Raw genomic sequence first — 25179 nt, 5'->3', positions numbered from 1 at the left:
CATCAGATTACTAGAAGGGAGGAGAAAAATGTCAGCTGGATTAACTCGAAGTCCAACCCAACCACTTCCTGTCATATGAACTCAAGAACGTTCCTCAAACTTTCCTAAATTTTTAATTCCTTATTGATAGTGCATTAATATCAACTTTCTCCACATTAGGCTAACGTTATGGAAAATAAATTGATAATTTATGTGATAGAACATTGTAAAGCAGTATACAAATGTACAGAATATATACTTATTCATAACAAAATTCATGAGATATTTAATTCTAAGCCATAAAGTTAATTTAATAACTCATAAAGAGGAATTAATATTTCCACTGACTAGAGAGATATGCTTGCTCTTGAGGTAAAACTTGGGTTAAAGGATCTAGGGAATGGTACAAATAATTACGAGGTTTTGGGGAAAGTAAATCTTAAGGTATTTAAATGGCATTAAGTGATAGCTTACTGTGATTGTTGATATTTTAGGGAGGTGGTAGAGACAGGAATCCAAGGCTATTTTCTTCATACATCAGATTTACCATGAAATGGGAATTTGTGTTAGTTCTGAGAATAGAAGACAGTTGTATTTTGGACTATATTTATTTCCCATACAGTAAGAGACCAGTAATATCACTGAAAATTAACCCATTAAGATAATATTTTCAGTTCTCTCAGAATGTGAGAATTAGAATACCTGAAATTATATAGTAGCTTTGTGACTTACTGGTTATTTTATCTTGAGCAAACGACTTCACATATTTGTATGCTTCATGTTTCCCATCAGTAAAATGGGATAACAATGTATTTACATAATAGGTTATATTAGGAATGAAATGAATAATGCATGAATTATAAGTCCTCAAAAAAATTCATGTGTTACTTTATCACCTACTTTGTTCCCCTTGTATTATAACCAACTCTTTTTTTTTTTTTTTTGACAGGCAGAGTTAGACAGTGAGAGAGAGACAGAAAGAAAGGTCTTCCTTCTGTTGGTTCACTCTCCAAATGGCTGCAACAGCCAGAGCTGAGCTGATCTAAAGCCAGGAGCCAGGTGCTTCCTCCTGGTCTCCCCATGCGGGTGCAGGGCCCAAGCACTTGGGCCATCCTCCACTGCCTTTCTGGGTCACAGAAGAGAGCTGGACTGGAAGAGGAGCAACCTGGACAGAATCCGGCGCTCCAACCAGGACTAGAACCCAGGGTGCCGGTGCTGCAGGTAGAGGATTAGCTAAGTGAGCCACGGCGCCGGCCCTATAACCAACTCTTTACAAGTTTACTCCGTTGTACTCCAAACTTCTTCAGGATATATATTCTCCCTTATAATTTATTAGTTTTTCAGTACCTCCCATAATGTTTTTTTCTCACTGCAAGTGTTCAATATGTTTGATGAATAAATTTGTGGATACTTTATGTATCTGTATTATTTTAAAAATTTATACTTTACATTGGAAGTTTTATAAGCCTACAGTTATATTAATACTCTTTTGATTTATCCTAAATAACAACCACTGAATAAATATTTATGATTGAATGTGCATAAAATGGATGCTAACATTAACATAAAGTCTGAATAATAAAGTGTGCTGGGCCAGTATTTTTATCCCATATTCTCCTTCATCTTTTGCCATATGTCCTCAGTTCCTACAGCATTAATTAAGGGTATCAATGAATGCAACTGTGCCAACTATATGGAAAGCCCACTGTAGAAGCATTACAAATATCACCACAGAAATAAACACTTCTGAGATAATAAAACATTAATTGGTACTTCATCAAGACTCTGGAAGAAACTGAATAGCATAAAGATTTAATAAAAAGGCACTGGGTGTAATATGACAGAAAAGAAAGCTATGAACACATGACTCTTCAATGAGTAGAGACAGAATTTGAAAGGATGGCACTCACTGATGCTCTGTTTTCTTCAAGAACATAAAACACTTCCTTTCTTCCAACGGTATCATGAGAAATTATTGATAGTACCACCTTGCGATGCATAGCATTATCACAAGATTAATTCTCCTTTATTTCATGTAAACTTATTTTGATATCATTTTATTCTGTAGAGCAGGGCTTGTAGTCATGTATTGGGGAATTCAATTCTTTTTCTGACTTTTCAAAAGAAATACCGTATTCTCTTTTTCCTCCATTGTACTTTGTAGCTACAAACTGAATTACTTGTTAGGAATTTATTTATATGTATATCCCACAAAATACAACACACCTTCAATTAGACCATGAGCTAATTGCAGGCAGAAGTTCTATATTCATTATCTTTATAAGTACTTAGGACCATATCTGGAACATGTTGGGTATTTAATAAAATGAACATGGAGACAAATACATGTTCACCAAATACCAAGTGCTTGGAAGCTTCAAATAGATCTAAGAACTAGTGCTTGCCTGCAGGAGATATACAATAAAACTGAAGATAAGAGATACTCAATTTAAAGATAATAATAAAAAGCTTTGATTTTCAGTAATGATAGTATTCGGTACTAGGATAGTCCCCCTGTGACAAAAAAATAAAATAAAATTGGAAAAATCATAGAGATAATGGAGGCTAGCATTTCCCAGTTCTATTCATGGACATTATTTCCTCCAGATAGCACAGACAGATGGATCCCAAGCATGAGACAAAGGTCTAGCAAGCTGAAGGAACAGATATAAGAATTAGGGTTTCAGAAGCTGCAGCAATTATCCTGACAGGAAAAAACAGAAAACTGATCTGGAGTTGAGGTACATTCCAGAGCTCTGTGCAGAAGTTCCCTATGAATTATTGGCCAAAGTCTGGGATGTGAAACTACTTGAGGTTTATCGGTAGTGACTACTATAGGGCTGAGGGATTAGAGGCCCAGCATTTATGGGAAACGAGTTTTATATCAACCAGAGAAGACCAACATTCACACCATCAGCATACAGATGAATCAAGCAAAAGGCAAATACATGGCTTAGAAGTGAAATCTATACTCTAGACTAAAATTAGCTGTATGTCCACTATAATAACATTAAGCACAAATTAAAATCTCTAAGATAATTTACACTATAATCACAAAATTTTAAGTTAAAAAATGACAACATCATGTGTTGGCAAGGAATTTGAACAATTGAAACTATCAAATAGTGCTAATGGAAGTAAAATAGTAGGAAAATGCTACCCCAGTTGGAGAAATGACTTGGAAATTTCTCATACGTTTAAAACTATACCTTCACTATGACTCAGTAATTCTATTCAAAGAATAGAATATACTAATTTTCCTCCAGAAAAAATTTCACATAAACATTTATAGATGCTTCATTCATAATAGCCATAAAACAAAATGCAGCTCAAACAAATCATCTATCAACAGGTGATTAGAACAGTGGGATAATACTTAGCAATAAAGATGGTATAAATCTGCTATAGATTAATTTTACAGACATAGCAATAAGCAAAGGAAACCAGAATGACTATTTCAATCACTTGAAGGTTTTTTTTTTTTTTTACAGATATTACTACATGATGGTGATGGGACACTGCAGGATATGATAGGGGAGGGGACTAACAACTAATGTACACAAAAATACCTGGACTTTACAGATAACTGAAATAGTTCATAACTTGATAGTGGCTTATTATATAGGTATAAGTATTTGTCAAAACTCATTGAACTTTCCATTTAAAAATATGTGCATTTTATTGTAAGTTACACTTCATCAGAGTTGATGTGAAAACAGGTTTTTACCTGTTTGATTTTTCAACTCTGTCCTGTGTCTAAAGGAACACTTGCCAGCGATGCAAAATGGCTGAGTAGTAAGAAGCCTCACTGACCTCAGCCACAGAAAGGTCAGAAAATCAAGGAAGGAACACATTCCTGCGGAAATGACTGACAAAAATTTTCTTCAGAGAAGTGACAGAACAGAGACTGGGAGACCTCAAGGAAAGAGGACAAACACGCCAACCTGGCCAGAAAGGCCATCAGCCTACCCTGCATCTATGCAGCTGGCTGTGTTTGGGAGGTGCTACTTCCAGGAGATAAGGTCGGAAGAGGTTGGCATTAAACACTGACACCAGCAGCGTTAACTGAGGGAGAATGCCACAGTCCCCCACAGACTTCAAGTCCAGTCTCGGGAGCTGGCTGTGGTCTCCGCTGCTACTTTGCTCTCAAAAGGGAAGAAACATTGCCTCCTCCTTCCCACTCTCCCAAAGCACCAGTTTCATTAGGGTGTGGCGGAGTCCTGCCAAACGGTGCTCTGACTCTGCAGACAGCAAGCAAGCAATCACGCTATCACCAGAAGCAGCATCAAAACAATTTACAGGCAGAGAACAAACTCAATGCATCTGGCAACTAAGGGAGTTCTGGGTGTAAGCCCAGGAGCTGTGCTCACTCACTCAACGTGATCCAGAAGAGGTGTATGTGATCATGTGATCCCCTCAGCTATTGGGGCTAACATCAGCAGTAGCCCATAAAAATACAGAACTGACCTGAGGAAGCTCCCTCTGCATCTTACGACTCATGGTGCTGGGAACCCCAAACACAAACTCAGGCACCACCATTGCATGCTATATGAGAGCTGGAGGCAGTGTCATCTGTGCCTTGTGGGACCTGGACTGTTGATGTTAGTATTAAAATTTTTGGAGTAACTCACACTCGTGGTATCTGGAGCATACTACTTGCATCATTCTGCTTCCTGCAGGTGATTGCCACCATCTCCAACACTTGGTTCCCACCCTGGGATATCAGGGTAAAATCCCCACTGCATCCTGAAACACCAAAACTATTACAATCAGTACTAATTTCCTCAAACCCACTGGAAACTACCAGGTGGAACCTAGGAAAGAATTTGTATGCATTTCACCTCTTTGGATACATATCTACCCATGCAAAATCTCCTGTATACCTTGTAGTCACATCGCTTCTCGGCCTTTTGGCTAAGATCAAGTGTAGTACCTTGCAGTCACCCTATAGGAATGGAGCAGAGTTCAATTCACATCCCTTAGTACTGGGACTAGGGATTTTGGTATTATAAGCCTCAGCACCAATCATACCCTTCTAGCAGGATCTAGCCAAAGTTCCATCCACATCACACAGTCCTAGAGACACAGCAATTGATGCGACCTAGACCCAACATCAATCAGACTTGTCAATTTCCTTCAGTAGGAAGAACAAGGCCCTGGCTATCACAATACTCAGTATAACTGACATCCAGCTCTCTGGAGACTGAATATCCACACTATTGGAAGCCTACATTCAACTCAGTGTCACACTTCTACCCCTACAAACTGCTGTAGACTAGATCACTCCATCACTTACAGTCACAGCTAACATTGATTAAAGCAAACTAAATCACTCACAGGTTGTACTTCTGGCTCACTAGAACCAGAACCAAAGCAACAAGCCAGTGATACCTTGCAGTGCATCCAAAGCATAAACTCTTTTCAAATAAAATCTACTCCATAAAGAAGGGACTTTATACCAGATGTACTAATGTCAGCATAGGAATACAGGAAACAGGAAAAGCAAGGTAGCATGACACCTCCAAAAGAATACAATAGTTCTCCAGAATTAGATCCTGATCCAAAAGAAACCTATGAATGCCAGAAATAGAATTCAAATGATGATATTAAGGAATTTCACTGGGTCAGCACAGTGGCTCACTTGGTTAATCCTCCGCCTGCGGTGCCTGCATCCCATATGGGTGCCGGGTTCTAGTCCTGATTGCTCCTGTTCCAGTCCAGCTCTCTGCTGTGGCCCAGGAGGGCAGTGGAGGATGGACCAAGTGCTTGGACCCCTATACCCGCATGGGAGACCAGGTAGAGGCACCGGGCTCCTGGCTTCAGATTGGTGTAGCTCCGGCCATAGCAGCCATTTAGGGGGTGAACCAGTGGAGGGAAGACCTTTCTCTCTGTTTCTCTCACTGTCTAACTCTGTCAAATAAAAAAAAAAAAAAAAAAAGAAAGAAATGCAGACTACAATTTCTTGCTTGTGAGTTTAAAAAAAAAAAACAGAAGAAAGGAACATCACTAACAGTAATCTATCAACAAAATGACAGGTATAAGTTCATATCTATCAATACTAATCTTGAATGTAAATGGATTAAATTCATCAGCCAATGGATTTCAATTGGTTGAATGTATTGAAAAAAAAAGAAAAAAAAAAGAAACTTACTTCATCAATAAAGATACACATAGACTGAAATTGAAGGAATGGAAAATGATACACCAGGCAAATAGAAACTATAAACGAACAGGAGTAGTTTTGCTTGCATCAAATAAAACAGACTTTTAAATCAAAAATTGTAAAAAGAGACAAATAAGGGTATTACATACTGATAAAAGGATTGGTTCAGCAAGAAGACATAACAATCATAAATATACATGCAACCAACACAAGACCACCTAGATTTATACAGCAAATACTATTAGACTTAAAGGGGAAATATACACTACAATACAATAATAGCTGGGGACTTCAAACACTGCTTTCATCAATGGACAGGTCATCCAGGCAGAAAATCAACAATGATATCAAAGTTGAACCATCCTGTTAAGCAAATACACCTAACAACATCTACAGAACATTTCATACAACAGCTAAAAAACACACATTCTTCTCATCAACACATGGAACATTCTCTAGGATATGCCATATATTGGGTAACAAATCAACTCTCAGTAAATTTAAAAAGATTAAAATCATGCCGTGTATTTTCTCAGATCAGAAAAGGAATAATATTAGACATCAATAATGAGAACAATAAAGCATTTATAAATACAAGGAAATTAAACAAGTGCTAGTGAATGACGAATGGGTCACTGAAGAAATGAAAAAGGAAATCAAAAACCTTAAAACAACAACAAAAAAAGAAGGTCTATCAAGTCACAAAAGATACAACAAAAGCACTAATAAAAGGGAAGTTTATAGCATTAAGTACTTATATTTAAAAGAAAGAAAAGTCTCAAATAAATAGTCTATTGATACATCTCAAGCAATTAGTAAAACAAGAACAAACCAAACTCAAAACTAGCAGTAAGCAAGAAATGATAAGGATCAGAGCAGAAATAAATGAAATTGAAACTAAAAATATACAAAAGATAAATGAAACAAAAACTGGTTTTTTGAGAAGATAAACAAAATAGCAAACCTTTAGTCAGTCTGAGAATAAATGATAGAAACTCAAATAAATAAAATTAGAAATGAAAAAAGGAGACATTACAATAGATATTACTGAAATACAAAGGATTATAAGATACTACTATGAACAACTATATATTAGCAAATTGAAAAATCTCAAAGAAATGGATAAATTACTGGATACATATAACTTACAAAATTTAAATCAAGAAGATATGGAAAATCCAAACAGGCCCATAATAAGCAATGAGATTGAAACAGTAATTAAAAGTCTTCCATCAAAGGAAAGTCCAGGACTGGATGGTTTTACTACATTTTATAACACATTTGAAGAAGAACTAACTCGGATACTTTTCAAAATTTTCCAAAATATTGAACTGGGTGTAACTCTACCAAACTCTTTTTACAAAGGCAGAATAACTCTGATACCAAAACCAAAAAAAAAAAAAAAAAGACACAACTCAAAAAGAAAACTACAGACCTGTATCCTTGATGAGCATAGATGCAAAAAATTATCAACAAAATACTAGCAAACTAAATCCAATGCCACATCAAAAATATCATACATAGCAATGCAGTGGGATTTATTCCAGAGATGCAATAAATGTTATAGAGGCCTGTGCTGTGGCACAGCAGGTTAAAGCACTTGTCTGTAGCACTGGCATCCCATATGGGTGCTGGTTCGAGTACTGGCTGCTCCACTTCAGATCAAACATTCTGATATGTCCTGGGAAAGCAGTAGAAGATGTCCCAAGTCCTTGGGTCCCTGCACCTGTGTGAGAGATCCGGAAAAAGCTCCTGGTTCCTGACTTTGGATAGGCACAGCTCCGGCCATATGGCCATCCGGGGAGTGAACCAGCAGATGGAAGACCTCTCTCTTCCTCTCTCACTCACTCTCTCTCTCTCTCTCTGCTGTGTAACACTTGCTGTGTAACTCTTTCAAGTCAATAAATAAATATTTTTTAAAAAGTCATAAGTCACATCCACAGAATGAAGAACAAAAACCATGTAGTCATCTCAATACATGCAAAGAAAGCATTTGATAATATTTAATATCCCTTCATAATAAAGACTCTCCTAAAATTAGGTAAAGTATGAATACAGCAAAAGTTATAAAGGTTATATGTGATAAACCAAAAGCCAATAATATACAGAACAGGGAAAAGCTGAAGGAATTTCCCATCAGATCTGGAATAAGAAAAGGATTCCACTGTCATCACTCATCAATATAGTATTGGAAGGAAGTATTAGCAAGAGCAATTAGAGATGCGATAGAAACTAAGGGCATCAGAATTTTTTTTAATTAAACTTTTATTTAATGAATATAAATTTCCAAAGTACAGCTTATGGGTTACAATGGCTTCCCCCTCCCAAAACTTCCCTCCCACCCACAACCCTCCCCTTTCCCACTCCCTCTCCCCTTCCAATCACATCATGATTCATTTTCAATTATCTTTATATACAGAATATCAGTTTAGTATATATTAGGTAACGATTTCAACAGTTTGTCCCCATATAGTAACACAAAGTGAAAAAAAATACTGTTGGAGTACTAGTTATAGCATTACATAAGAGTGTACAGCACATTAAAGACAGAGATCCTACATAATATATTTTTTTAAAAAAATTAATTAATTTTCTATGCCATTTCCAATTTAACACCAGGTTTTTTTTTTCATTTCCAATTATCTTTATATACAGAAGATCCATTCAGTATATAATTAGTAAAGATCTCATCAGTTTGTACCCATGCAGAAACACAAAGTGTAAAAATACTGTTTCAGTACTAGTTATAGCATCACTGCACATTAGACAACACATTAAGGACAGATCCCACAAGGGATGTAAGTACACAGTGACTCCTGTTGCTGACTTAACAATTTGACACTCCTGTTCATGGCGTCAGTAATCTCCCTAGGCTCTAGTCATGAGTTGCCAGGGCTATGGAAGCCTTTAGAGTTCACTGACTTTGATCTTATTCCAATAGGGTCATAGTCAAAGTGGAAGTTCTCTCCTCCCTTCAGAGAAAGGTACCTCCTTCTTTGATGGCCCTGTTCTTTCCACTGGGATCTCACTCACAGAGATCTTTCATTTAGGTCTTCTTCTTTTTTTTTTTTTCTTTTCCATGGTATCTTGGCTTTCCATGCCTACAATACTCTCATGGGCTCTTCAGCCAGATCCGAATGCCTTAAGGGCTGATTCTGAGGCCAGAGTGTTGTTTAGGACATCTGCCATTCTATAAGTCTGCTGTGTATCCCGCTTCCCATGTTGGATCTTTCTCTCCCTTTTTAATTCTATCAGTTAGTATTAGCAGACACTTGTCTTGTTTGTGTGATCTCTTTGACTCTTAAACCTATCAGAGCCATCGAATGTGAGCTGAAATTGATCACTTGGACTAGTGAGATGGCATTGGTACATGCCACCTTGATGGGATTGTATTGGAATCCCCTGGCACATTTCTAACTCCATCATTTGGGGCAAGTCTGATTGAGCATGTCCCAAATTGTGCATCTCCTCCCTCTCTTTTTCCACTCTTAAATTTAGCAGGGATCACTTTTCAGTTAAAATTTAAACACCTAAGAATAATTGTGTGTTAACAACAGATGCTGGAGAGGATGTGGGGAAAAAGGGACACTAACCCACTGTTGGTGGGAATGCAAACTGGTTAAGCCACTATGGAAGTCAGTCTGGAAATTCCTCAGAAACCTGAACATAACCCTACCATACAACCCAGCCATCCCACTCCTTGGAATTTACCCAGAGGAAATTAATTTGGCTAATAAAAAAGCTGTCTGCACATTAATGTTTATTGCAGCTCAATTCACAATAGCTAAGACCTGGAACCAACCCAAATGCCCATCAACAGTAGACTGGATAAAGAAATTATGAGACATGTACTCCATAGAATACTATACAGCAGTAAGAAACAATGAAACCCAGTCATTTGCAACAAGATGGAGGAATCTGGAAAACATCATGCTGAGTGAATTAAGCCAGTCCCAAAGAGACAAATATCATTTGTTTTCCCTGATCAGTGACAACTGAGCACCAAAGGGGAAACCTGTGGAAGTGAAATGGACACTATAAGAAACAGTGACCTGATCAGCTCTTGTCCTGACTCTAGATGTACAATGTAATACTTTATCCTTTTTAGTATTTGTTGTTGTTGTTGTTGTTCTAGGGCATCAGAATTTGAAAGGAGGAAGTCAAAACATCCATGTTTGCAGATTACATGATGTTGTATATGGAAAAACCTAAATACTCCACCAAGAAAGCTGTTAGAACTGATAAACCAATTCAGTAAAGTTTCAGGTTACAAAATAAACATACAAACAAACAGGAGCTTTTCTATACAGTAGTAACTCATTGGGAAAAAGAAAAACAGAAAAGAAATCCCATTTACAAAAAAGTCAAACATTTAGGAATAAATTTAACCAAAGAAGTGAGAGATCTTTACAATGAAAATTATAAAACATTGATGAAAGAAACCATCAAGGACACATGGAAATGGAAAGATAGTCTTTGCTCATGGATTGGAAGAATTAAACTTTTAAACAAAGTAAGCTAAATAGCAAATTTACATGTCTCTTAATACTTAAAAATGAATATAAAATAATATAAAACCCAATTCTGGGACAAATTGTGCTGACAATAATGACTATGGAAAGTCAAGAAGGTGAGAAAATTTGGAAGGGAGGTGAAGGCAATCCAATGTCTTTCAATGAATCTTGAAAGACATATGAACTATAAATCGGACATGGAATCCTCCCTAGGGAAAGGAGACAATCATCTGAAAAAAAAAATGTAAAAGGAGTATTCCTAAGAGAATGAAGAAATGAATCTGAATCTGTGCATTAACAGGAAGCTGGAACTGTGAGCAAAACCAGGATTCAAACTCAGGTATTCTGATCTGAGATGATGGTATCCTAAGTGGCACCTTAACCACAATGCTGAGCATCACCACAGTAATAAATAATATTCAGCACAGTTATATGTTGGATTATTGAATTCATCAATTAATGGAATCATGAAATCTTATAATACCCTGTAATAATATATTAATGACCAGATAATATATTAATTTAAGAACTAATAGAGTATCTAAAATGTTATATATTGGAGTGAAATGGATGTTTTGAGAGTCAATGATTGTTTAAAGCCCTTGTCTCTTCCGTTGAGGAGTAGGAGTTTTTTTCTTCATACTATTTATTGAACTCTTTTACTTAGTGTAGGGTTAACTTTATGATCATTAAGTAAACTGAAAGTAGATCGTTGTAAAAATTAAGAGTAGGAATGGGAGAAGGAGGAGGAAGAAGGGTTGAAGCATGGGTTGGAGGGATGTTAGGGTGGTTTGTATCACTATGTCCCTAAATCTGTATTTATGAAATATATGAAACTTGTATAACTTAAATAAAAATTTTTAATAAAGTGGAAAAAAAGAACCAAGAGATGAGAGTCTAGATTATAGGACTAGCAGTAAGAGTGCAAATCAAAAAATAAATGAGTTTGCTTTTACTCAAAATGTGCAGAGGTTTGTTTAATGACTCATTCAACGTTCCGTTCAAATGGTACTTCCCCAGGGACGGCTCTTTCATTACTTGATCAAAAATAGATCAAAATTCATTCCTTCCCTGTTCTCCTTATCCTGTTTTATTTTTCATCAGAGACCCTGTATCTCTGTAGATACATGCTGCTTAATTATCTATTTATGCACTGATTGTCTGAATCTTCCTCTAAGATAAGCTCCAGAACCACACTGTTCTTGTTCATTAGTTCAATCTTGATTCTCCAAAGTTTTTTCTGAGTGAATGAATGAATAAGAAAAACCTAGATCCAATACTTATTAGCTGGATGAACTAAATTTTGTGTCAAAATCATCTTTGTTTTAATGAGGATAAATATAAGACTATACTACTCGGGGTTTCATGAAAATTAAATTGAAGAATATATTTGAAGGACCCAATATAGTGAAGCCCAGACCAATCCATGAATAAATGGTAGTCTCTACTGACTCGATATAGCAAATGCATTTCAGCACCTTGAAAGATGACAAGTTTTAACATTCCATTATCAGTATGCTTTTTTCAGAGTTCACATCTGTGTAGATTGTGCAGCTATTTAAGGCTGAGAAAGCCAACAGAGAAAGTTTTTAGCGAAGTTCCAGAGCATAAAACTCCTTTTTCATTTGTTTGATTCTTAAAACAGACTTAGCTCACATGCATTCTCCATAGAACAACCACTTACAGAGCATACACTTACTGTGATTCCTTGAGGCAAACTAGCTATAAACTTGTTTAAGAGAAAATAAAAAAAAAAAAAAAAGGTATCACCTTTCATGTCAGTTCAAGTTGCTAGCGTTTGGCTCTAATATGATTCCAAGTATATAGAACTGCAAGCTGTAGTAAAGACATTTACAAAGAAGTTTCTGACTACGCCAAGGATGAAAGATCACTTAACTCCAGTCACTTAGAGAGAATGAAAGTGAAAAATCTTAGTATGATTAGAAAAATTGTTCAGATTTTGTGGAAACCCTTAAAAGTTCTCCAAATGACACTCTGATAATAACTGTTCTATGTCGTGTTTGTTTATTTATACCCTACACTATGTAGAGAGTAGATTGCAAAAAAGTAAGAAGAGATTCCAGAAGACGAATCCTCTGTTCCATGCTTACAGAGAAGTTGGAGGATTCAGGTTCTAGTCAGATTTCATAGACAACAGTTGGAGATAAATTTACTAGCAGAAAGGGAGAAATTTTAAAAAGGATATGTTTTTGATTCTCTGGTTTATACCACTAGGTAGATAATTGTGTTTGTCAATGAAACATGAAATAACTAAATAAATAAGAACCATTTTGGAGAGCATGACCATGAGTTTAGTTTGACCAAGTTGAGTTTGAAGTGTTTTTGAGACATGTTTTAAAAAAAAGGATCCAATACTAGTTGGCAATACATGTCCAGAGCACAGAACAGAGATGATGGCAACAGATACACATACTAATTAGTAAAGCTGCTGGTAGGTAAAAGTTTGCCTAGGATAGAATATACAGAAAATAGAATGTAGAATCGGGGAGAGGCGGCAAGATGGCGGAATAGGCAGGAAGCACACTTAGTCCGGGGGGAGAGAAAGTTTAATATAAGTGGAGATACTGCAGGGTCAAGGAAGAGTAGGGGATGAAACAGCAGAGGAAACTCTTCCGGAACTAGTGATTCACAGTGGACCTGCGTGGAGAGCGTGGGAGCCCAAGTTCGGGACACCAGCGGCAGACTCAACGCACCAGCGCTGGAACGCGAGGTGAGCCGAACCTCCATAGCCCGAGATACCAGCAGGCAAGCGGAAAGAGGAGGCTAGAGGGAACGAGGCTTGAAACTCCGCGGGGAAAAGTTCACCAGGCTAACTAGAAGAGAGAGAAAAAAAATAAAAAAAGTGACTGATACGGACACAAGTTTCTCTCTCTCCGCTCACCTCTCAAAGGCGAGCAAGACAGAGCAGGCGCCATTTTGGACATACGTCATAAGCAGGACGACCTCAGGTCTGCACCAGCCCTGAGCCTAGCAGAAAAACCTGATTCTGGGGGGAGGGGTGAAATAACAGGAGATTAGCATCTAACTTGGCAACCCAGTGGGAGACTGCAGGAGAATTGGAGCCCACACTGAGGGCAGCAGAGATTCCCTGTGTGGTCCTTGGGAAAGAGCTTCCTATCTCTGGCTCCTGTGGGTATATCATTTGCCTGCTAACTACCTCCAATTACGTTCAGCTGTGCGGAATTACTTCCCTTTTAAATCAAAAAAAGAAAGAGAGATTTACCACACCTAACCTGGGAGTGTCATCCTTGACACACCCTCAACCCTGAGGAACCAAACACAGCTCTCAGTCCACACTCATCTCAAGCCTCTAAGGCTCCATTGAAAGCAGACAGTCCACTTAATATAGAGCCATAGTGTAACAAGAAAAAACACCACAGTGAAGAAACCAAGTATCTCCAACATGCCAAACAACAAACGCAAAAACCAAGCTAAAAAGAACAAGGAAGAAACTATGACGCCCCCAAACGAAAAAGACACCCCAATTCAAGATTATGAAGATGATGAGATCGAAGAAATGCAAGAAGCGGATCTCAAAAAATTGATAAGAACATTAAGAAGTTCTCAAAAACAAATTCTTGAACTACAGAAATCCTTCATGGACAAGATAGAAAATCTCTCTCGTGAAAGTGAAATATTAAGGAGGAATCAAAATGAAATGAAACAACTAGTGGAACAAGAAACTCTGATAGTGACTAGAAATCATAATGAAATGAAGAATTCAATAGATCAAATGACAAACACATTAGAGAGCCTTAAAAACAGAATGGGTGAAGCAGAAGAGAGAATATCAGACTTAGAAGACAGAGAACAGGAAAGGAAACAGGCAAACCAAAGAAAAGAAGAAGAAATTAGAAATCTAAAAAATATTGTCAGGAATTTACAGGATACTATTAAAAAACCCAACATTCGGGTTCTAGGAGTTCCTGAAGGCATGGAGAGGGAGAAAGGATTAGAAGGCATTTTCAGTGAGATACTAGCAGAAAATTTCCCAGGTTTGGAGAAGGACAGAGGCATCTTAGTACAGGAAGCTTATAGAACCCCTAATAAACATGACCAAAAGAGATCCTCACCTCGACATGTTGTAATCAAACTCACCACAGTGAAACATAAAGAAAAGATCCTAAAATATGCAAGAGAGAAACGTCGGATCACTCTTAGAGGATCTCCAATTAGACTCACAGCAGACTTCTCATCAGAAACCCTACAAGCTAGAAGGGAATGGCGAGACATAGCCCAGGTACTAAGAGAGAAAAACTGCCAGCCCAGAATACTATATCCTGCAAAGCTCTCATTTGTGAATGAAGGTGAAATTAAGACTTTTCACAGCAAACAGAAACTGAAAGAATTTGTTGCCACTCATCCTGCCCTGCAAAAGATGCTTAAAGATGTGTTACACACAGAAACACAGAAACATGGTCACCAATATGAAAGAAGGTAAAGGAAGGAAACCTCACAGCAAAAGATCACAGGAAGCTCAATTTCTCTTTGACATAGAATTAAACTCTGATGCTCTGTTAAAGCAATGTGTTAAAGTAATCTATTATGTTCTCTTGATGTCTGTTAAATTCTAATTGTTCAAAAACAGCTGAATTTTATTAAGAGCTATGGGTTATTTAAATATGTGCTTTTTTCAAAAATTTGAATATCTGCTGCTCATAAAACTAAAGCGTTGTTGGTTCTGTGTTTAGCTGTCCTCCTATAGGTTCCTATGGACTTTTTCCAGCCACTTTTATTGTATTCAGTACTTTGGGATGGCTCTGTAAACAGATGAAGCCAATAATGTATTAACAGTACCAACTGAGAGAAAGTATGGTTAACTGAGGTTACTAAAAAGAAAAAGCAATTCAAATCAATTGGCAATCTACAAAAAGAGTTAAAGATTTTAAAAGCTATTATTAAAATTGATATATTGGTCTATTATGCTATATTATATGTGTGTACATATTGTATGTCCACATGGGGAAATTTTATTAAGAGTTTTATTTTAAATGTCTTATAGATAAGATTGTCCATAAATTTAAGCTGCTAAAATCAATCAAAGATACATTTTAATTTGTGGGACCTGAATCTGTGTATCATATGTTTTAGACTTATTGGTAGAAAGAAACTAAAAACATTTTAGATGGTTGTGCTTAAGTTTACTGGCTAAACAAACTACACCATGTTAGATATTTAAGAGGTGTTTTCAAATACATGATTCTTAAAATTTATAGAAGGCATTGGACCTTCTGGTAAATGTTTTCTTAAGTTGTTATCTAATGGTTGAAACTGTTTGCTAAGTATTCATGTGATATTGCTATTGTCAGCAAGCGATCTAGGACTTGCTCCCTCATTTCTCTATTCTAAGCCCAACTTGTTCTTTCATTTCTCTATTCTCTTCAAGGTAGGAAACTAATTCTATTATGAAGGAATCTGTAGGATGCACAATTTAATCTTTAGACCTTATAAAAGAGATGGCTAACATTTTTCTGTAATAGCATAGCCAAAATAAGAACTTAAATAATAATCTCATAGCTAGATTCACTTCGCCATCAGCGAAGTATACAGTAAGTAGAAAAAACCTCCCTTTCAGACCAAAGGGAAAGAAAGTTTTAAAGTGAGAATATAATTTTCCTCATGGGCATTGTCTACCTTAGAAAAACTACTACAGAACATGCCTGTGACCATAGACTTGTAGTTCAGGCCACCGAAGATTAGAGATGGGACACGGGCACTCCCTTGACTTGCATCCTCTGGTCTGCTTTAACACAAACCAGGAGGAAAAGAAAGCTCGGCATCAGAAGCAATGGGTGGCAGGCCTATTAATGGCTGATCTGTACAGTGATCTGCCCTCAAGGAGACCCAACAGGCCAGTCCACTGCAGTGGCTTTCAATGTGGTAAGCCTGGGCTTCAGCAGAAGTCAGCTTGTGAAGAGCCCTGGCAGCTCTGCCAAGAGTTGGATCACTGGAAATGGACCTGCCCTGGAGTCGAAGGATGCCCAGGTCAGAGCCACAGATCTTATTGGCTCTAAGCTGAAAAGCCCTTCACTCAGCCCAACTTCCAAAGTGACCACTGCAGCTGAGGGGATGGTCAAGTAGGGTCAGCAACATTGCAGGCAGAACTGTAAATTTCTTGTTAGAGATGCCACCTGCCTTTACCTGGCCAGCTCTCCTCCCAGGCCAGCCAAGTAATGAAAGTCAACAGAGTGCCTTCCCCTAGGAGGTTCACACCTCCCTTAGGATATACCCCATGTGAAGAGATAGATAGGTCTGGGCCTCTGAATTTACAAGGCCTAAAGCCCACCAGATTATTATCAAGCCCCTTCTATCAGGTTCTATTTGCCTCTCAATCAGAAAACTTCATTGTAGCTTAGACAGCACCTTTCTTAGCTCCTCTAATAATGACTCTGTCCTTTGTTCTAGGCCCTGTCTAGTGCACTTGGGCCTCATTCCTTTGTAATCATAACCTCTACTCTACCACCAATGGCTCTACTCCCAACCTGTGTGTACTGATGGTCCTCTTCCCCACTTAATGCTGTATAATTGTTCAAACCTGGTAAATGCCACTCTTAGGATCATTGGTTACTATCCTCACTCTGTCTTTTATGACCTTGTCTAAATATGATCAGAGTCGGTGAACTTGGAAGGCTTCCATAGCCTTGGCAACTCATGACGACAGCCTAGGATGGTTACTGGCGCCATAAACTAGAGTGTCAATTTGTTGGGTCAACAACAGGAGCCACTGTGCACTTGCTCCTCATGTGGGATCTCTGTCCTTAATGTGCTGTACATTGTGATTTAATGCTATAACTAGTACTCAAACAGTATGTTTCACTTTGTGTTTCTATGTGGGTGCAAACTGTTGAAATCTTTATACTAAATTGATCTTCTGTATATAAAGAGAATTGAAAATGAATCTTGATGCAAATGGAAGGGGAGAGGGAGCGGGAGAGGGGAGGGTTGCGGGTGGGAGGGAAGTTATTGGGGGGGGGAAGCCATTGTAATCCATAAGCTGTACACTGGAAATTTATATTCATTAAATAAAAGTTAAAAAAAAAAAAAAAAGAATGTAGAATCAACCCTTACAGAATTCCTAAATGTAATGTTTTAGATGACAAAGCCAAATTTGTGTGCAAAAAGAGACAGGATAGCCACAGAAGTAGAAGAAAAATTGAGAGAATATTCTATTAGGGAATAATCAAGAGAGTCAGATTCATGAGAAAATAAATATTCAAGTTATAGTTTTTCTTTTATTTCCTAAGGCTGCCCTGAAAGTAAAGAAACCAGGGACACAAATATCAAGTTAAGTGAGTGCAAGACTAAACACAAACTGAAACAACTGTATAGAAACTAGCTGTTCAAAAACCACAAATGGACCATAAGTAAAATTGTTACCTGAGAGCTACAGTCATTACATGACATTAACCAACACAGATAAGAGAGATTGTGGATTATGCATTCACTCCTTCCAACAAGACATAAGGGAAATCATATGAAGATATTTCATTGTGGATTAAAAGTAGTGGATCTTTTAGAGTTAATATAGAAGTACAGAATTTGAGTTGCATTAACCATTTCATTTCTCTATGTATAAAGTCTATATGTGCTAAAGTCTTAAATTTATTTAGAAATTATGATTCAACGTAAGCTAGAATGCTCCCCCCATGAAATTCATATAGCAGCATAGATGAGGATTGCACCAACTATTGGCTAACACCTAGGCACTGATCACCTTGGAAGAGAGGATGTAAGGGTATGATTAATGCAACAGAGGTGATCATACCCTCCTTTCTGCTAAAAGGAGATCTCAACTTAGGTGTCATGCTCAACTTGGGTGTTACCCTGGAGAACTAACCAGACCACACCCAACACATACCACTCGGTATTCACTTGAAGAACAGGTAACCCACTAAGCCACAAAAGCATAATTCAAAGACAAAAGCCATCAGAGGAAAAAAGTCAACAAGTATTTTCACAAATACCTAAAAATAAATTAAGAAATTCAAGAAGCAAGAATAAAGAAGATAACATGACCCCACCAAAGAAGCACAACAACACTTTAATATTAGAAGGCGAAGATGAAGAGACTGATGAAATTCCTGCAAGGGAATGCAAAAGATTAATCAAAGGATTACTCAAAAGCAATGAGAAGCAAATTCACTAATAATAAAAGAAATTCATACATGACATGAATCAAAAATTCTCCCATGAAATTGAGATTTTTTTAAGAGAGACCAAAATGAAATATTAGAAATTAAGAATAAATGTGTCAAATAAAAAATGCAGTGGAAAACCTTAACAGACTTGGTGTGGCAGAAGAAAGATTATCCAACCTAGAAGATAAATCATTGGAAATTTTTCAGACCAAAAAAAACCAAACAAACAAAAAAAACAAAGACATTAAAAAAGAAAGCTCAGGATTACTAGTCATCAGAGATATACAAATCAAAACCACAATGAGGTTTTACCTCACCCCAGTTAGAATGGCTCTTGCATAGAAAAAAAAAATGCTGGAGAGGATGTGTGGGGGAAAAAGTATCCTAAACCACTGTTGGTGGGAATGTAAACCGGTGCACCCATTGAACAAGACAGTGTGGCGATATCTCAGAAATCTGAAAACCAGCCATCCCAAATCAAAAGAAAACAGCATCCAAAAGAGTTATCTGTAGCCCCTGGTTCACTGCAGCTCAATTCACAATAACTAAGATATCGAATCAACCCAGATGTCCATCAACCGATTACTTGTTTAAAAAATTACAGTATATATATAAGTAATGGGATACACTGAACAGTGAAAAAAAAATGAAGTCCTGTCTTTTGCAACAAAATGGATGCAACTGGAGACCATTATATTTAGTGAAATAAACCAGTCCCAAAAAGACAGATACCATATGTTTCCCCCGATCTGTGGTAACTAATAGAGCACCTAAAATGTGATGCTTTGGAGTGAAATTGACGTTTGGAAAGCTGATGATCATTTACAGGCCCTGCTTACTGTTGAGGAACAGTTTTTTTGTTTGTTTAATTTATACTATTATTTGAATAAGGAGGGAGCATGGATAGAAGCGAGGGTTGGATGGCATATCTCTATGTTCCTGAATCTGTATAAGGAAATACATGAAATTTGTATACCTTAAATAAAATTTTAAAAGAAGAAAAGAAAACTTCTTAGCAAATTCATCTGATCCTACATAGCACATTTGATATGGAAATTAATGGACTTAATGTACATTTTAGCTAACAAAATGAATCAGAAAGAATAGGAAGCAAAAGCAATAAAACAAAAGCAGAGCAAGAAAACAGCTGAGAATTTCCCTTCTGCGTAGCACAGGAAGACCAGCTGACATGTAGCAGCAAATAATTGGGCACATTAATCCTGTGCCAAATAATAAGGCAATTAATTCAGATAAAAAGTGAAAAAGAATATTTATACATTGGGGACAGTCATGTGTAAATCTGTAATTCTCATACAACATGACTAGATGACTAGTGTTTTGGTTTTTTGTTTGTTTGTTTGTTTTAGTATTTCTCTTTCCATTGATTTTAGGAAAACGCTCAAGGAGTTTAAATACTCTAAGACACAGCAAGGGTTGTTAAAGGACAACGGAAAAACCTCTCCTAGCATTGGAAAAACTAAGACATGACCTAGAATCTAGAGCAGAGGAAGCTACAATAAAACTTAGTTCTATAAGAAATGGCAATGATGTTTCAGAGAAATCTAGTTATTCTGATGACAACTTAAGTTGCCAGAAACAGAAACACCAGAGATACTGACTGTAGTTTTGATTTGGTTTAATTGACAATGAAACAGACACCTAACAGCAGACAGATTACAGGTAATAGCTAAAACAGAGAAATAAAGGAAGCTATCAAAAGAAGGCAGACGAGGCCAGTGCTGTGGTGAAGTAGGTTAATCCTCTGCCTGTGGCACTGGCATCCAATATGGGTGCTTGTTCAAGTCCCAGCTGATCCACTTCTGATTCAGCTTCCTGCTATGCCTTGGGAAAGCAGTGGAAGATAGTCTAAGAGCTTGGGCCCCTGAACCTGCATGCGAGACCCAGACGAAGCTTTTGGCTCCTGGCTTTTGATGGGCCCAACTCTGGCTGTTGCGGCCATATGGGGAGTGAACCAACAGATGGAAGAATTTTCTGTCTCTGCCTCTCATTGTTTGTAACAATACCTCTCAAATAAATAAATAAAATCTTTTTAAAAAGTCCATGGAATATTTCTAGCAATAGTCCTTAGTATATTTAAATCTTAAGTTGTTATCTAATGGTTGAAACGGTTTGCTAAGTATTCATGTAATATTGCTATTGTCAGCAAGCGATCTAGGACTTGCTCCCTCATTTCTCTATTCTAAGCCCAACTTGTTCTTTCATTTCTCTATTCTCTTCAAGGTAGGGAACTAATTCTATTATGAAGGAAACTGTAGGACGCACAATTTAATCTTTAGACCTTATAAGAGATGGCTAACATTTTTCTGTAATAGCATAGCCAAAATAAGAGCTTAAATAATAATCTCATAGCTAGATTCACATCGCCATCAGCGAAGTATACAGTAAGTAGAAAAAAAAAACCTCCCTTTCAGACCAAAGGGAAAGAAAGTTTTAAAGTGAGAATATAATTTTCCTCATGGGCATTGTCTACCTTAGAAAAACTACTACAGAACATGCCTGTGACTATAGACTTGTAGTTCAGGCCACCGAAGATTAGAGATGGGACATGGGCACTCCCTTGACTTGCATCCTCTGGTCTGCTTTAACACAAACCAGGAGGAAAAGAAAGCTAGGCATCAGAAGCAATGGGTGGCAGGCCTATTAATGGCTGATCTGTACGGTGATCTGCCCTCAAGGAGACCCAACAGGCCAGTCCACTGCAGTGGCTTTCAATGTGGTAAGTCTGGGCTTCAGCAGAAGTCAGCTTGTGAAGAGCCCTGGCAGCTCTGCCAAGAGTTGGGTCACTGGAAATGGACCTGCCCTGGAGTCGAAGGATGCCCAGGTCAGAGCCACAGATCTTATTGGCTCCAAGCTGAAAAGCCCTTCACTCAGCCCAACTTCCAAAGTGACCACTGCAGCTGAGGGGATGGTCAAGTAGGGTCAGCAACATTGCAGGCAGAACTGTAAATTTCTTGTTAGAGATGCCACCTGCCTTTACCTGGCCAGCTCTCCTCCCAGGCCAGCCAAGTAATGAAAGTCAACAGAGTGCCTTCCCCTAGGAGGTTCACACCTCCCTTAGGATATACCCCATGTGAAGAGATAGATAGGTCTGGGCCTCTGAATTTACAAGGCCTAAAGCCCACCAGATTATTATCAAGCCCCTTCTATCAGGTTCTATTTGCCTCTCAATCAGAAAACTTAATTGTAGCTTAGACAGCACCTTTCTTAGCTCCTCTAATAATGACTCTGTCCTTTGTTCTAGACCCTGTCTAGTGCACTTGGGCCTCATTCCTTCGTAATCATAACCTCTACTCTACCACCAATGGCTCTACTCCCAACCTGTGTGTACTGATGGTCCTCTTCCCCACTTAATGCTGTATAATTGTTCAGACCTGGTAAATGCCACTCTTAGGATCATTGGTTACTATCCTCACCCTGTCTTTTATGACCTTGTCTAAATATGATCAGAGTCGGGGAACTTGGAAGGCTTCCATAGCCTTGGCAACTCATGATGACAGCCTAGGGTGGTTACTGGTGCCATAAACTAGAGTGTCAATTTGTTGGGTCAACAACAGGAGCCACTGTGCGCTTGCTCCTGATGTGGGATCTCTGTCCTTAATGTACTGTACATTTTGATTTAATGCTGTAACTAGTACTCAAACAGTATGTTTCACTTTGTGTTTCTATGTGGGTGCAAACTGTTGAAATCTTTACTTAATGTATACTAAATTGATCTTCTGTATATAAAGAGAATTGAAAATGAATCTTAATGTGAATGGAAGGGGAGAGGGAGCGGGAGAGGGGAGGGTTGCGGGTGGGAGGGAAATTATGGGAAGGGGAAGCCATTGTAATCCATAAGCTGTATACTGGAAATTTATATTCATTAAATAAAAGTTAAAAAAAAAATAAAAAAAATAAAAATAAAACACAGAAGCTTCTCAATTTGATGTATTCCCATTTATTAATTTTGGCTTTGATTGCTTGTGCCTCTGGGTCTTTTTCAAGACGTCTTTGCCTATGCCAATTTCTTGCAGGGTTTCACTAATGTTACCTAATTTTTTGATGGTATCGGGTCATAGATTTAGGTCTTTAATCCATCTTGAGTGGATTTTACTGTAAGGTGAAAGGTAGAGGTCTTGCTTCATACTTCTGCCTGTGGAAATCCAGTTTTTCCAACACCATTTGTGGAAGAGACTGTCTTTTCTCCAGGGATTGGTTTTAGCTCCTCTGTCAAGATAAGTTGGTTATAGATGCTTGGATTGATTTCTGGCATTTCTATTCTGTTCTATTCGTCTACAAGTCTGTTTTTGTGCCAGTACCAGGCTGTGTTGATTATTACTGCCCTGTAGTATGTCTTGAAAGCTGGTATTGTGATGCCTTTGGCTTTGTTTTTGTTGTGTAAGATTGCTTTAGCTATTTGGGGTCTATATTTGGTGTTTCTATATGAATTTAGCATCATTTTTTCTATTATCTGAGAAGAATGTCCTTGGTATTTTGATTGGTATCATATTGAATCTGTAAATTGCTTTTGGAAGTATGGACATTTTGATAATATTAATTATTCCAATCCATGAACTTGGAAGATTTTTCCATTTTTTGGAAATCTTCTATTTCTTTCTTTAATGGTTTGTTATTCTCATCATAGAGATCTTTGATATCCTTGGTTAAATTTATTCCAAGGTACTTGATTTTTTTTGTAGCTATTGTGAATGGAATTTATCTAGAAGTTCTTTCTCAGCCATGGCATTGTCTATGTATACAAAGGCTATCGATTTTTCTGTATTGATTTCATATCCTGCTACTTTACTAAACTCTTCTATGAGTTCCAATAGTCAAGAAAGTGAAGAGGCAACTGACAGAATGGGAGAAATTATTTGCAAATTATTCAACTGATAAAGGATTAATAACCAGTATATATATAAAGTGATCAAGAAACTCAACAATAACAAAAGAAAAAAAAACTAAGTGAATAAATGGGCAAAGGACTTAAACAGACATTTTTCAAAAGAGGACATCCACATTTCCAATAGACACATGAAAAAATGCTCAAGATCACTAGCCATAAGGGAAATGTGAATCAAAACCACAATGAGGTTTCATCTCATGCCAAACAGAATGGCTTTCATACAGAAATCAACAAACAACAAATGCTGGTGAGGATTTGGAAAACAGTACACTAGTCCACTGTTAATAAGAATGTAAACTGGTAAAGCCACTATGTAAAACTGTATGGAGACACCTTAGAAATCTGAATATAGTCCTACCATATGACCCAGTCACCCCACTCCTGGGAATTTACCCAAGAGAAATGAAATCAGTATAGGAAAATAGTTATTTGCACCCCCATGTTTATTGCAACTCAAGACACAATGCACAGCCCAATGACTTGAGCAACTCGTAGAGTATAGATTTATTTACTTCTTTGAGTTGTTTACCAGGAATTTGTAAAAGCAACTCCTACATAGGGTAGTAGCATATTCTAATGGAGATATACCACCTAAAATGTTCTTAATATGTTCAATATCAGAACTTAAGAAGAAATAAAATTAGGATGACTGTCACAGATATGCCTCTATGTATTTACTTAGACTATTGCTTTGGTTCAGGAACAAATGTAATTTTTAGCAGGTCTCTTGTCAATCAATTGATCTTGTAGTTGTAGCACAGTGCATTTTACAGTACCAGGAACATGGGAAGAGCTTATTAAACATGTGCAAACCAGTCAATCCAAAAAGAATAAGATGTCTGAAGTTCAGTCTTCACCTAAAAATTTCAATCCATGTTTGACCTGTGATGTAGCAACAACAACTCCATCAAGGATTAAGCGACTGTGAGTAGGTAAACATAATTTCCATAATTTCCCTCCCACTCGCACCCCCTCATCTCCTGCTCCCTCTCCCATTCCATTCACATCAAGATCCATTTTCAATTATCTTTATATACAGAAGATTGATTCTGTATATATTAAGTAAAGATTTCATCAGTTTGCACCCACACAGAAACAGAAAGAGTAAATTACTGTTTCAGTACCAGTTATAGCATTACTTCACATTGGGCAACACATTAAGGACAGATCCCACATGAGAAGTAAGTACACAGTGACTCCTGTTGTTGACTTAACAATTTAACACTCTTGTTTATGGCGTCAGTAATCTCCCTAGGCTCTAGTCATGAGTGGCCAACCCTATGGAAGCCTTTTGAGTTCGCCAACTTTAATCTTATTCTGACAGGGTCATAGTCAAAGTGGAAGTTCTCTCCTCCCTTCAGAGAAGGGTACCTCCTTCTTTGATGGCCTCTTTCTTTCCACTGGGATTTCACTTGCAGAGATCTTTCATTTAGGTCTTCTTTTTTTTTTTTTTTCAGA

At 37.5% G+C, this 25179-nt stretch overlaps 1 pseudogene; it reads left to right on the top strand.

Annotated features, from left to right (window-relative positions):
* Window positions 1-4873: 4873 nt before the first annotated feature.
* LOC133773117 (U2 spliceosomal RNA) lies at window positions 4874-4960 on the top strand (annotated as a pseudogene).
* The last annotated feature ends 20219 nt before the right edge of the window (window positions 4961-25179 follow it).

Source organism: Lepus europaeus, chromosome 13 (assembly GCF_033115175.1).
Source record: "Lepus europaeus isolate LE1 chromosome 13, mLepTim1.pri, whole genome shotgun sequence".
In the NCBI taxonomy this organism is placed as follows: Eukaryota; Metazoa; Chordata; class Mammalia; order Lagomorpha; family Leporidae; genus Lepus; species Lepus europaeus.
The sequence above is the reverse complement of the archived record's forward strand: the minus strand, read 5'-3'. Positions and strand labels throughout refer to the sequence as shown.